Below are 12,656 nucleotides of genomic sequence, written 5' to 3' on the forward strand. Positions count from 1 at the left end.
AGGGATAAGGTTATTGAGAAATTTAAAGCAGGCTTAGGCTACAAAAAGATTTCCAAAGCCTTGAACATCCCACGGAGCACTGTTCAAGCGATCATTCAGAAATGGAAGGAGTATGGCACAACTGTAAACCTACCAAGACAAGGCCGTCCACCTAAACTCACAGGCCGAACAAGGAGAGCGCTGATCAGAAATGCAGTCAAGAGGCCCATGGTGACTCTGGACGAGCTGCAGAGATCTACAGCTCAGGTGGGGGAATCTGTCCATAGGACAACTATTAATTGTGCACTGCACAAAGTTGGCCTTTATGGAAGAGTGGCAAGAAGACAGCCATTGTTAACAGAAAAGCATAAGAAGTCCCATTTGCAGTTTGCCACAAGCCATGTGGGGGACACAGCAACCATGTGGAAGAAGGTGCTCTGGTCATATAAGACCAAAATGGAACTTTTTGGCCAAAATGTAAAACGCTATGTGTGGCAGAAAACTAACACTCCACATCACTCTGAACACACCATCCCCACTGTCAAATATGGTGGTGGCAGCATCATGCTCGGGGGGTGCATCTCTTCAGCAGGGACAGGGAAGCTGGTCAGAGTTGATGGGAAGATGGATGGAGCAAAATACAGGGCAAACTTGGAAGAAAACCTTTTGGAGACTGCAAAAGACTTGAGACTGGGGCGGAGGTTCACCTTCCAGCAGGACAATGACCCTAAACATAAAGCCAGGGCAACAATGGAATGGTTTAAAACAAAACATATCTATGTGTTAGAATGGCCCAGTCAAAGTCCAGATCTAAATCCAATCGAGAATATGTGGCAAGATCTGAAAACTGCTGTTCACAAACGCTGTCCATCTAATCTGACTGAGCTGGAGCTGTTTTGCAAAGAAGAATGGGCAAGGATTTCAGTCTCTAGATGTGCAAAGCTGGTAGAGACATACCCTAAAAGACTGGCAGCTGTAATTTCAGCAAAAGGTGGTTCTACAAAGTATTGACTCAGGGGGCCGAATATTTACACACACCCCACTTTGCAGTTATTTATTTGTAAAAAATGTTTGGAATGATGTATGATTTTCGATCCACTTCTCATGTGTACACCACTTTGTATTGGTCTTTCATGTGGACTCCAATAAAATTGATGCATGTTTGTGGCAGTAATGTGATAAAATGTGGAAAACTTCAAGGGGGCCGAATACTTTTGAAACCCACTGTATATTCCTCCAGCTGCACACTTAGCAGAAGCAGACAGAGGTAAGAAATGATCACCAGAAAGATTTTAATATATAAATACAGCAGCTATGCAATAAATTGCAATGGCAGCTTTCAGAGCAGATAAACTGTACTTTGGGAGCTCGTAATTTGTAAACAGGCAATATTACTAGTGCACAAAAGCAAATATAACTGGATGGGCCATAAAAAGTAGGAAAACATGTTTCTATTGAATGTTAAGTCAAGAGTTTTATCCCACTTTAAAGGATACATCAACTCAGGGCAGCATATAAACTTTTACTTACCTGGGGGTTTCTTGCAGCCCATGCAAATCTCTGTGTCCCTTGTCACAGTTCAGCTGTCACCTGGTCTTCTGCTGTCCCCTCCGTAATGGCGGGCGGCTTCGACCTTTGTGTGGGTGTACTTGCACAACGCTCGTGGCTGTGCTCCCATGGCTGGGAGAATTCTGCGCCCACCCGCGCAAGCGCAAAAGCTGTTGACCTGGCCAGGCCGTTGATCTTTACAGAGAGGACAGCCGGAGAATGGGTGACAGCGGAACCGCAGCGAGAGACACAGAGACTTCTAGGGGGTGGAAGGAGCCCCAGGTAAGTAAAAGTAAGTAAAACTTTAAATGCTTCCCTCAGTTGATGTATCCTTTAAGGTGAGTAGAAATGTGCATACACTGGATTTAGTACATGTTAAAGTAAGTCTGAAGTGTAAATAAAAAAAAAATAGATACTCACCTAAGGAGAGGGAAGGCCCCGGCTCCTATAGAGCCTTCCTGTTCCTCCTACTGTCCCTGTGTTCCAGCGCTGGATCCCTTGTTAGCAATCTCTGACCAATAGGTCGGAGATTGCTCTCTCTGCCTCTGCGGGAGCCTTCTGCAAACTTCCGGAGCCCAAGGGCTGCCAAAGACAGGCTGCTCCATTCTGAGCATGAGCGAGTGCACGCGAGAGTACGCGGCTGAAGACTGCCAAAGCCTCCTGCAGCAGCAGAGAGACTGCTAACAGGGAGTCAGGGACCATAGGAGGAACAGGAAGGCTCTATAGGACCCATAGCCCTGTTTTTTATTTACACTTCAGGCTCCCTTTAAGAACTAAAGGATTTCTATATAGCTACAGACAATTCTTATAACAGATAATGAAATATGTAAATACTACTACCATTATATTAGATGTCCTATTTTTCATTATTTTAGTGTTCAATCTGAGCATATGCGATATGGTACAATAAACAATATTGATCATATAACTGGACATGCCCAGCGTAGAAAAATAATCATAGAGCTAACAGAGAGAGTAAGAAGTTACAAACATTAAAGTATTATTTGGTGGGAGCAAAAAATAAAGAAAAAGAAACAGTAATACGATTGATATCGCAGATAGCAACATAACATGAGGAATAGAATAGTAAAACGGTCACTGATTGGCAAGAGTTATTAGTGAGACAATATAATAGGTTAAGAGAGAAAAATGTGCAAAATGGGTAAAAGGCATATACGATGGGTCATATAGTGGCTCCTAATTATTATCCATTAATTATCTGAGACATTGGTAGATCACCCCTAAAATCTACCCCGGGTTGCCAAACTTTCTCGAATTGTGGGAGAGTGTCGACTCGGCAATCCTAGCATTGATTTGTACAAAAATCATTTTTTGTCCAACCAGATGTTCTATGCTTGCATAATCAAGGGAGGGTTGCTTCTATTGTGAAGCTAGAAACACTTTAACTGTAGCAATGATGTGCTGAGAGAGGTTGTGGGTAGCAGAGGACATGCCTTGGGGATTGATACCCAGAAGAAACTTTTGTTATCAGTGAATTTAGCACCCTTGAGAGAAGGGATTCTATTTTTGTCCAGACCACCGGGCAATGCCACCAAGTATGTAGCATAGTTCCAGTGGAAGCACAACCCCTAAAACAAAGGGATGAAGTGTTAGGAAACATCTGGGCTAGTCTTTGGGGAACCAAGTATGTGCGATGGAGAAGGCGTAGGGACACCTCCATAGCAGTGGTTTGAAGGCTGCGTATAGATAGGGTTTTAAATGATTTCCTCCATTCAGACCAAGCAAGGGTTTCGCCCATGTCTGACTCCCACGATCTCATAAAGGCATACTTTGTGGATTTGGTTACTTGGTTTTGAATGGAATATAGTAGAGATATTAATCCTGGCATTAAAGAGAACCCGAGGTGGGAATTACTTTTACTATTGGGGCACAGAGGCTGGTTGTGCGCACTAAGACCAGCCTCTGTTGCCCCATCGTGTGTCTCCATGTCCCCCCTGCTCGCCGCTATACCCCCCGCATTGCTGGCGACACGCAGCGTGTCGCCAGCTCAATGTTTACCTTGCGCTGTCAGTCAGCACTGCTCCCCTGCCTCCTCCGCATCGGCGCACCCGCCCGTGTCCCTTCCCTCCCGCTGATAGGAGGGAAGTGACGCGGCGGGTGGCGCCGATGCGGAGGAGGCGGGGGAGCGGCGCTGACTGACAGCGCAAGGTAAACATTGAGCTGGCGACACAGCCAGCAATGCGGGGGGTATAGCGGCGAGCAGGGGGGACATGGAGGCACACGATGGGGCAACAGAGGCTGGTCTTAGTGCGCACAACCAGCCTCTGTGCCCCAATAGTAAAAGTAATTCCCACCTCGGGTTCTCTTTAAAGGATCTTTAAAGAGAACCAGAGACGAAGCACCCTCATGTATTTTATTACATTTATCAGTGGGAACATGACAGTAAACACCTACCCTGCTTTTAGTTTCATTGTTATCTGCTTAATTAGTCTATTAGCAGCTGTGATAAGAATCCACCGACTATTCAGTCGAGGTTTGACCTGGAATCATTATAGCTGAGTCACTCCACTGTGAAGTGTTTTCAAGCCCAAGCCTTCCCCCTCCTGGCTTAGATTTCCTGCATACTGAGAGCTGTGATGACTGGGAGGGGCTGCTCTGCTGAGAGAGAAGCTATGTGGCTGTAATATGATCCCTGTGTGCTCTGTCTGCATAGATGCTGATCACTGCAGTTTCATTCCTATGAGAGACACTTCCTACAGGCAGTACATCATACCAAAATGAAAGCACACAGATGAGCCTTTCTCATATAGCCTAGATAGCAGCCTAGTCTCATATAGCCTAGACAGCACATCCAGAACAACTCATATAACCCGGAAGGAGAAGGGATATGAGCTGGCGGCCATATTTGATTTTTCCTGGAGCAATAATGGATAAATAACACAAAAAAAGGCACACCAGAGAGGCAAAATTATCAGGTAGAGCATTTATTCTTTACAAGCTATCAACTGATATGTTTATTTTGTGTGAAACATTCATCTCTGGTTCCCTTTAAGGCAAGTTGATTCAAAAAATGTAAAGGGGGTGTCTTGGGAGGGAGGTTTGAATGAATGGAGGAAATGGTGGAGCTAAAAGCATCTGAGGAGGGACCATTAAAACTGCTTGATAGCTCAGATAGGGAGGGTGGCTTGCCCCTGAGTAGAAGTTTTGATATGGTGAAAAGGTTTGCAATTTTCCACCATATTAATCCTGGCATTAAAGGATCTTTAAGGCAAGTTGATTAAAAAAATGTAAAGGGGGTGTCTTGGGAGGGAGGTTTGAATGAATGGAGGAAATGGTGGAGCTAAAAGCATCTGAGGAGGGACCATTAAAACTGCTTGATAGCTCAGATAGGGAGGGTGGCTTGCCCCTGAGTAGGAGTTTTGATATGGTGAAAAGGTTTGCAATTTTCCACCACATAAAGGCTACAGGGTCAAGACCTGGTGGGAAGTCAGGATTGCCCAAAAGTTAGGTCAATCTAGATGTGGGTGATTGGAGTTTATCGTTAAACCTAAAGTTTCTCCAGACTCTTAGAGTGTGAGCTGATATGGGGGAAATTTTCTGTATAGAGGACAGATGAGGTCCAAGAGACCACAGCACTCCCTTCTAGGTAAGAGGTCGTAGGATATAATTTTCAATATTTACCCAGGTAGGAGTGTGTGGATTAGCATATTTAGAAATTATTTGGGCAATTTGAGAGGCTTTATAATATTTAAGAAGATTTGGGACTGAAAGCACAGTTTTATGTAGCATTAAGATCCTTCGGGGAATGCGTGGTCTCCTGTTACTACATGTGAATTCAAAAATTGCTATCTGGAGTTTGTGTAAGTCTTCTGTTCTAATTGGGACTGGAAGGACTCTAAAGAAGTAAGTGATAAGAGGTAGCAGAGTCATTTTGACTGCAGATATTCTGCCAGCCCAAGAGATAGATGGGAAATCCCAAGAAAGAAGGTCTTGCTTAAGTTTATCTAGGCGTGGAATGTAAAAATTTATAGAGAGAATTGAAGTTATTAGTGAGTTTAATGCCTAGATGTGAAATGTAGTGTTCTTGTAGTTGGAATTGGAAGGTTGATGCTATATGTAGAGCACAGGATTTGGGGGTGTTACAGAACATAATTTCAGATTTATCTGCATTTACTTTTAGTCCAGAGTGATTACCAAATATCGTGAGTAAGGAAATTAGATTGGGGATGGAAACCAAGAGATTTGAGAGGGATAAGAGGATGTCATCCGCAAATAAAGTTAGTTTAGGTAGTTACCAAGGGAGTATCCTGAGATATTTGGGAAGGCTCTAATATAAGCGGCCAAGGGCTCTATAGCGAGGGCAAAGAGGGCTGGGGAAAGAGGGCACCCTTGTCTTGTACCTCTTTTAATGGGGAAGGGCCTGGGCTGGGATTCCGCTATTTTTAGGGAGGCTGAGGGGGCAGAATAGATATGGTTGATAACAGTGAGGAAAGGGCCTGTGATTCCCGCCTTAAGTAATGTTTGTAACATGTAAGCCCAAGAAAGGCTGTTAAAGGTCTTTTCGATATCTATTGTGAGTAGTGCTAGGGGAGATTTGGTAATATTTGCATGTTGTATAAGGAGGGTATTACGTCTAATATTGTCTGAGGCTTGGCGGTGTGGTATAAAGCCAACCTGGTCTTTAGAGACCAGACCAGGAAGGAATTTGTTTAACCTTGCTAAAAGTATAATAAGTAGCACAACCCCGATATCCATATCCATTCTGCATAGTAAACAAAAACTTCCAACCAATAGAAAGGAAAAAACAGACCATCAGCCAATAGGAAGCCACTTACTAAGCCCCGTAATGATAGCATAATAGCAGAGGAGGAAGAAAGCGAGACCCACACGCGAGCGTCAGCCAATAGGCTTAATCACTATATTATTCCAATTCATGCGACAAAAACGTTGCATAGTACGAGGGCGTGCCAACTCCCAACATGCCGACCAATCAGACGTGCCATCCGTAATATCCACAATTTTTTGGATCGGATTCTTCAACCATTTGTTTTCAGCTTAACATCTTTTATTAAGGATATTGGAGCCTTTATGAATGAGATACACAGGATTAATGATGTTGGGGATCATTGGCTGCTGGTGACACTGGATGTGGAAAGCCTCTACACCTCCATCCCGCATGATGGTGGTGTGGAGGCTGTGGAACATTTTCTATTCACATCCTCGAATTATGATGAACCGCAGAGATCTTTTTTGCTTGCACTTTTGAATATTATCCTTAGGGATAATTATTTTCTTTTTGATGGTGATTTTTTTCTTCAATGCAGGGGAACGGCTATGGGGCCGAGTGTGGCCCCTGTATATAAAAACCTTTTTATGGGGCTCTATGAGGAGGCGTTTGTGTATACTTCTTTAATTTTTCCCCTAACTTTCAAAGGAGTTATATCTCAACCGCGATATGTAAAATTTTGTGTGAGACCTTGAGACCTGTGGAAAAAGAAAGTTAGTCCTGACCACATAAGGTGAACAATAAGGGCATATAACATTCTAATATAGACATAGTCAAAGCAGTATAAATACAATTCAATATGAATTAGATAGCTGGAGATTGCAAAGTAGTTTGGGGAGCTGCCAAAAGATATGTGCGGATTTACTGTGGACATATTGTTAGAAAGTTTATGCCAACATGTAACGGGCACAGGGATAAAGAATGCAATTCCTGCAGGAGTGGGAGAACCAGAGGCATGTGTCCATTACTATTGGAGAGAGTTAGTGTCTAAGCAAAAAGATTCCGTAAGGTAATTCATTTCGGGGCTTGTGGCAGGTTTGGATAGTGACTATGGCTGAAGGGAGATGTCAGCTTGAGCTAACCACATGTCAGAACTTGCAGAAGATGGCGGCCATACAATATGTCGTAGTAAAAATTAAAAATAAAAGGGGGGCAAAAGAAAAACTACATCCAAATATAACTGCCTGTAGGTGGTGGGATGTGGAGAGGCAGGAGGGATAGTCTCAGGGGGGTAGTCATGCTATTGGGGAGAATAGCAGGAAGGCAACGGGAAAAGAGTGCTTAGCTATTCCGAAGCAGAGGCCTGATTTCTTGAGGGCATGGTGGACTACTCTCTGGTGGGTCTGGGAGACCGTTGTGGAAGTGGGTGCTCAGGTTCCGGGGGATCAACTCGAACCCCTTCATCTTGGAGGAGTGATGTGCCTTCTTCAACGGTCTTGATTGAGTGTTGTCTCCCTCCGATCATGAAGATTAGGTGGCATAGGAAGCCCCAACGGTAGCGGATACCTTCTCGGATCAACGCAGTGGTGACCAGACAAAAGGCTCTCCTCTGCTGTAAGGTGATAGGCGATAGGTCCGCATACAGTTGAACCGAGGTAGGAACACCCGGTAAATTAGTAAGGTCTCTAGCCACAGCCAGGAGCTGAACACAGACTTAGTTGTAGTGTAGCTTGAGTATGACATCCCATGGAGTATTGGGATTTCTTGGTCGAGCACTCGAGCGAAGGCTCTGTGGATGCGGTCTATACGTAGCAGTTCAGGCTTTACTTGAGGAAGCAAGGCCGTGGATAAATTGGTTGCTGCAGGTTTCAAGTCCTGGACGGCTTCAGGGAGGCACAGAATCCGTAGGTTTGACCCACGGGCTCTGTTTTCAAAGTCCTCAAGTCTCGCCTCCATAGCTGCAAATTTTAAATCATGCTGGTCCAGTCTGGATTTGTCGTCTTTCAAGGCATCGCCCAGGCTGTCACATCAAGACTCCAAGTTGTCCACGCGGGAGCCTACTTCGTGGATAGTGGTGGTGATGCACCGCAGTGGCTAGTTCAGCTCGAAACAGTTTTTTAATATTTTCGTAGAGCTCCTTCATTTCTAAGGATCGTTTGGCCGAAGAAGAGGTGTCATTGGAATCTGTCTTGGCAGCAGTGGAGCCGGGCGAGCCAGAGGTTTTGTGGGAGGAAGCTTTGTCCGCCATTGCGGCCTGCTTGAGATGAAGGTATTTCAGAAATCCGGCGATAGTTTCGGAGTATCGAGGCGGGGAGTCTTTTTTTGCCTTCTTGGACTTTCTCAGCATATTAAGAAGCCTGATTGCATGGTAGAGCGAGTATGTAAGGTGAGTAAAGGTGCAAATTCAAGTTCAATTTAAAAGTCTGGGAGCGGAGCTCACAGAGAAGGCATCCTCACATGAGCGCGCCGCGCATGCGTCCCCCTATTTTTTATTATTTTAAGGATAATTCCCCTTTAAGTTGTTTGCAAGGTTAGCGAGGTCTATTTCCATCATGTTATTTTTAAGTGAAACCAAAATCATTACTCAGCCACTGTGTTGATGGTTTCCGACTTTGTTGTTGTACAAGTCCTCATTCATAAGTGTACTATTTGAATATTTCTGCAATCGCTCAAGTGCTAAAGTCTGCATTTTTTATGTGCGAGGGGAAATGCTCTGAAAAGACGTATTTATTCATGCCTTCCAAATCTTCCAGCTAAGTATTTATTGCACCATTTCAAACTGAGACATCACTTTTACTTACCTATTAAGAATTCCAGAGCTGAGCAGAAATGTTACACCGCACACTGGCTTTCATATCCTTTTATGCATTACTGGGCTGATAATTGTATTATGTCTTGTATAGTGTTACAGGATAAATGTTTTGTTTAATAATGCTCAGAATTCATAGAGCTGTCTAGGAAAACACAGGACATTTTGTACCCCAACCATCTTAAAAGAACTAGAATTACATTGATTTGACAATAAATGCAATGCTTTGTGCGTCAGAGCTGCAAGGTCTTGTTTGTCTTGTGTATGATTTATTCTTTCATGGTCTATGACAATGTTTTCAGCCATACTATACAATCCAGGGACAGTAATGAGGGCTCAGTTAGGCCTGGGACCTACTTGCAGCGAGTTGGCAGCAGCACTTTGCAATCCCCAGCGATTCCAAAAGCGCTAGGGTAATGTTAGCTTATGCAGGTGGTTCCACTGGCGTGATTGTGATTCCTCAAATCGCAATTAAGGCTCCTGCAGCATTTCTGTGACTTACCTAGAGTGAGCCCATAGCTGGCGATTACCGGCAAATTGCTATCGCTCCAGGAAATCGCTATACAGAATGCAGTACTTTGCGCTTTTTTTTCCAAAAGTGTAATTGGGTCCCAGGCCTTATACCTTTTACATTAATGGTGTTTTAAAACAAGATGGATGGCAAAATACAAACAAATGTTCTTACAGTGTCAATCCCCAAATCTACATGCAATATAAATGTAAGCAAGACTTATGACACAGTGAATTTGAAGAAAAGTAGAAAACCCATTGTAATAGTTAGGTACTGTAATGATCTGCTCAGCTGCCTGTGCAGGCAGGCAGCTTTTTGACCATTGTTTAGGTTTGCATGCTGCAGGACTCTGGAAAGAAGAGCTTCTGTCAGTTTTGCAGCTTGTGCTTGCTGAGGGATTTGCATACGTCATGCAAATTGCCTGGCCACATTCATTGGAGGCGTGTACTATAAGTACTATGTGTTTCCCACAATGCTTCGCTGGTCATAAGGATTTAGTCCTGTGTAACACTCCTGGAGGGGTGTCAGCCTTACTCTCTGTTTGAAGATCAGCTTAGAGTAATTTCTGGAAAACTGCACTAGGCAGGTTTCCTTAGTGCAGTTAGGATTGCTTATCTGTTTGTTTGTTCTGTTGCGATTGTCCTGTCCCAGCGGTGGTCGACAGGAAATGGTTCTGATCTCTGTTCTTGGAGTATAGCTGGTGCAGCGGTTGCTACCAGCTATCTCTTCTGATCTGTCTCTCTTGGATCGCACTAGCATCTTGCGCTAGCGCTGTGGATCCTTCTGTTCTGTCTCCTTGGATCGTGCTGGCCACTTTCCGCTAGTGCTGTGGATCCTTCTGTTCTGCTACTCTGTACCTGGATCGCGCTAGCCACTTTCACTAGTGCTGTGGATCCTTCTGTTCTGCTACTCTGTCTGCCTGGATCGCACTCGCCTAGCGCTAGTGCTGTTGATCCTTCTGTTCTGTCTTCCTGGATCGCGCTAGCCACTTTCGCTAGTGCTGTGGATCCTATCTCTCGCTTGTCCTTGTTTTCGTGTGTCTGTCTTGTCAGCTACGAACGCTTGCTGGAGGCTCGGTGAGGTAACCGTTAAGCAAACGCTTGCGTCCTCTGTTACATGTTTGTCTGTCGATGGTTAGTTAGGCGTGCTTGTCTCTATTGTGCTTATCACGTGGAGACCGCGCATGAACGCGTGCACTGTAGCGAATGAGTGCGGTGTTCACGTTCATTTAGCGTTTATTTTCCGTATCTCCTCATTGTATGATTTGCTGTGCCTTTGCTATCCTCGTATTCTGTTCTGATCTGCCTTGTGTCACTTTTGGCAATCGCCTTTCTTGCGGTTGTGTTTCTGTTTCGTATCTGCTGTTGTGTGTGCGCTGTGGCGGGGTGGCGACTAGATTGGCGCACACACATACAACCTGTCCCTTTGCTCATTCTCATTCGCTTTTCTTGCGATTGCGTTCTGCGCTTCATACAATTCCTGTCTGGCATTTGTGGAGGTACAGAGGATTGGTTCCTCTGCACTCCTCAGCGCCATCTGCCGACAGGAATTTCCCTCTACGGGTGCGTAGCACCTTTTGCTGGGTTCCTGCAATTACACGCTTGTGGAGGATTTCCGCCGTATCGGCGCACGCGTTGTGCGCCGATCACGGAGAAAGTTCCACAATCGTTACAGGTACATTTTTAAATGTACATTAGCCTTCAGCCCCCTCCTAGTATAAAACAAGATGGTAAGACATATTTCCATAATGGGGACACTGGCCTACTCTGCATTAATCCCTCTCCTCTGAGGGTTTCTAAGGAAGATGCATATCAGTGGAATAGCTACAGAGCCACAACCCCACATGCATATTATTGCACACTGCCCCTCTACCCCCAAAAAAATCATCGTTATAAGCTAGCCTATTTAAATCTAATCACAGGTGTAACCATTTTTTGTGTTTCTGTATGCCTTGCGGAGGAATTTTGCCAAGCAGGCATTTTTGGCAAACAGGCACCTGTCTCTTCTCCAGCTACCCAGAGACCGCAAAATAAGTTTCCAACTATGGGGTGCTGGGAACTTCAATTATAGCACATAATAGTGGCGCTTGCCTTAAAGAGAACCAGAGATGAAGCACCCTCATGTATTTTACTACATTTATCAGTGGGAACATGACAGTAAACACCTACCCTGCTTTTAGTTTCAGTCTTCTCTGCTCAATCAGCTCTGATAGCATTCAGTCTAGGTTTGACCTGGAATCATTATAGCTGAGTCAGTCTTCTGTGAAGTCTTTTCAAGCCCGTCCCCTCCTGGCTCAGCTTTCCTGCTTTGCATACTCAGAGTTTTGATGGCAGGGAGGAGATGCTCCTGCCGAGAAAAAAGCTCTGACACAACAGACAGGTTTGGCTGTGTGATCTGTGTGCACTGACTGCGCAGTCATCATTATTATCTATGCAGTTTCATTCTTATGAGAGACACGTCCTACAGGCAGCTGCACAGCATACCAAAACAATAAAGCACACAGATGAAAGGCTGCAGCAGCAGCCCTGCTTGTCTATAGTCTCATAGAGCCTAAACACATCCAGAACAGCTCATAACCTGGAAGCAGAATGGGTATGAGCCGGTGGCCATATTGGATTTTTCCTGGAGCAACAATAAATAAAAAATACTCAAAAAGGCACACCAGAGCAGCGAAATTATCAGGTAGAGCATTTATTCTTTACAAGCTATCGACTGATATGTTTATTTTGTGTGAAATGTTCATCTCTGGTTCCCTTTAAACCAGGGTCACTCTTAGCAGAATTGCACGAGTTTTCCCATGTGTTCTATGGGGAACACTCATGCAATTCTGCTAAGTGCGACCCTGGCCTTATAGGGGAAGCAGTGGGGACAGCGCTCGGTTCAAGTATTGAATTTGGCTACAATGTAGCCAGTCACAGCAATAGCAATGGGGGAGGTTAGCATCAGGAGCGGATACAACAACAACAAAAAACCATTTGTAAAGTGCTTTTCTCCCATAGGACCCGAAGGATAGGGGAAGGTTAGTGTTAAGAGTGTAGAGGGGGAGGTTAGCAGGAGAAAGGAAGGTTAGTGTTAGTGGTTAGCTAAAGTGAGAAGAAAATGGAGGCTGACATATTTATTCC

This window comes from Hyperolius riggenbachi, chromosome 5, assembly GCF_040937935.1.
Source record: "Hyperolius riggenbachi isolate aHypRig1 chromosome 5, aHypRig1.pri, whole genome shotgun sequence".
Classification (NCBI taxonomy): Eukaryota; Metazoa; Chordata; class Amphibia; order Anura; family Hyperoliidae; genus Hyperolius; species Hyperolius riggenbachi.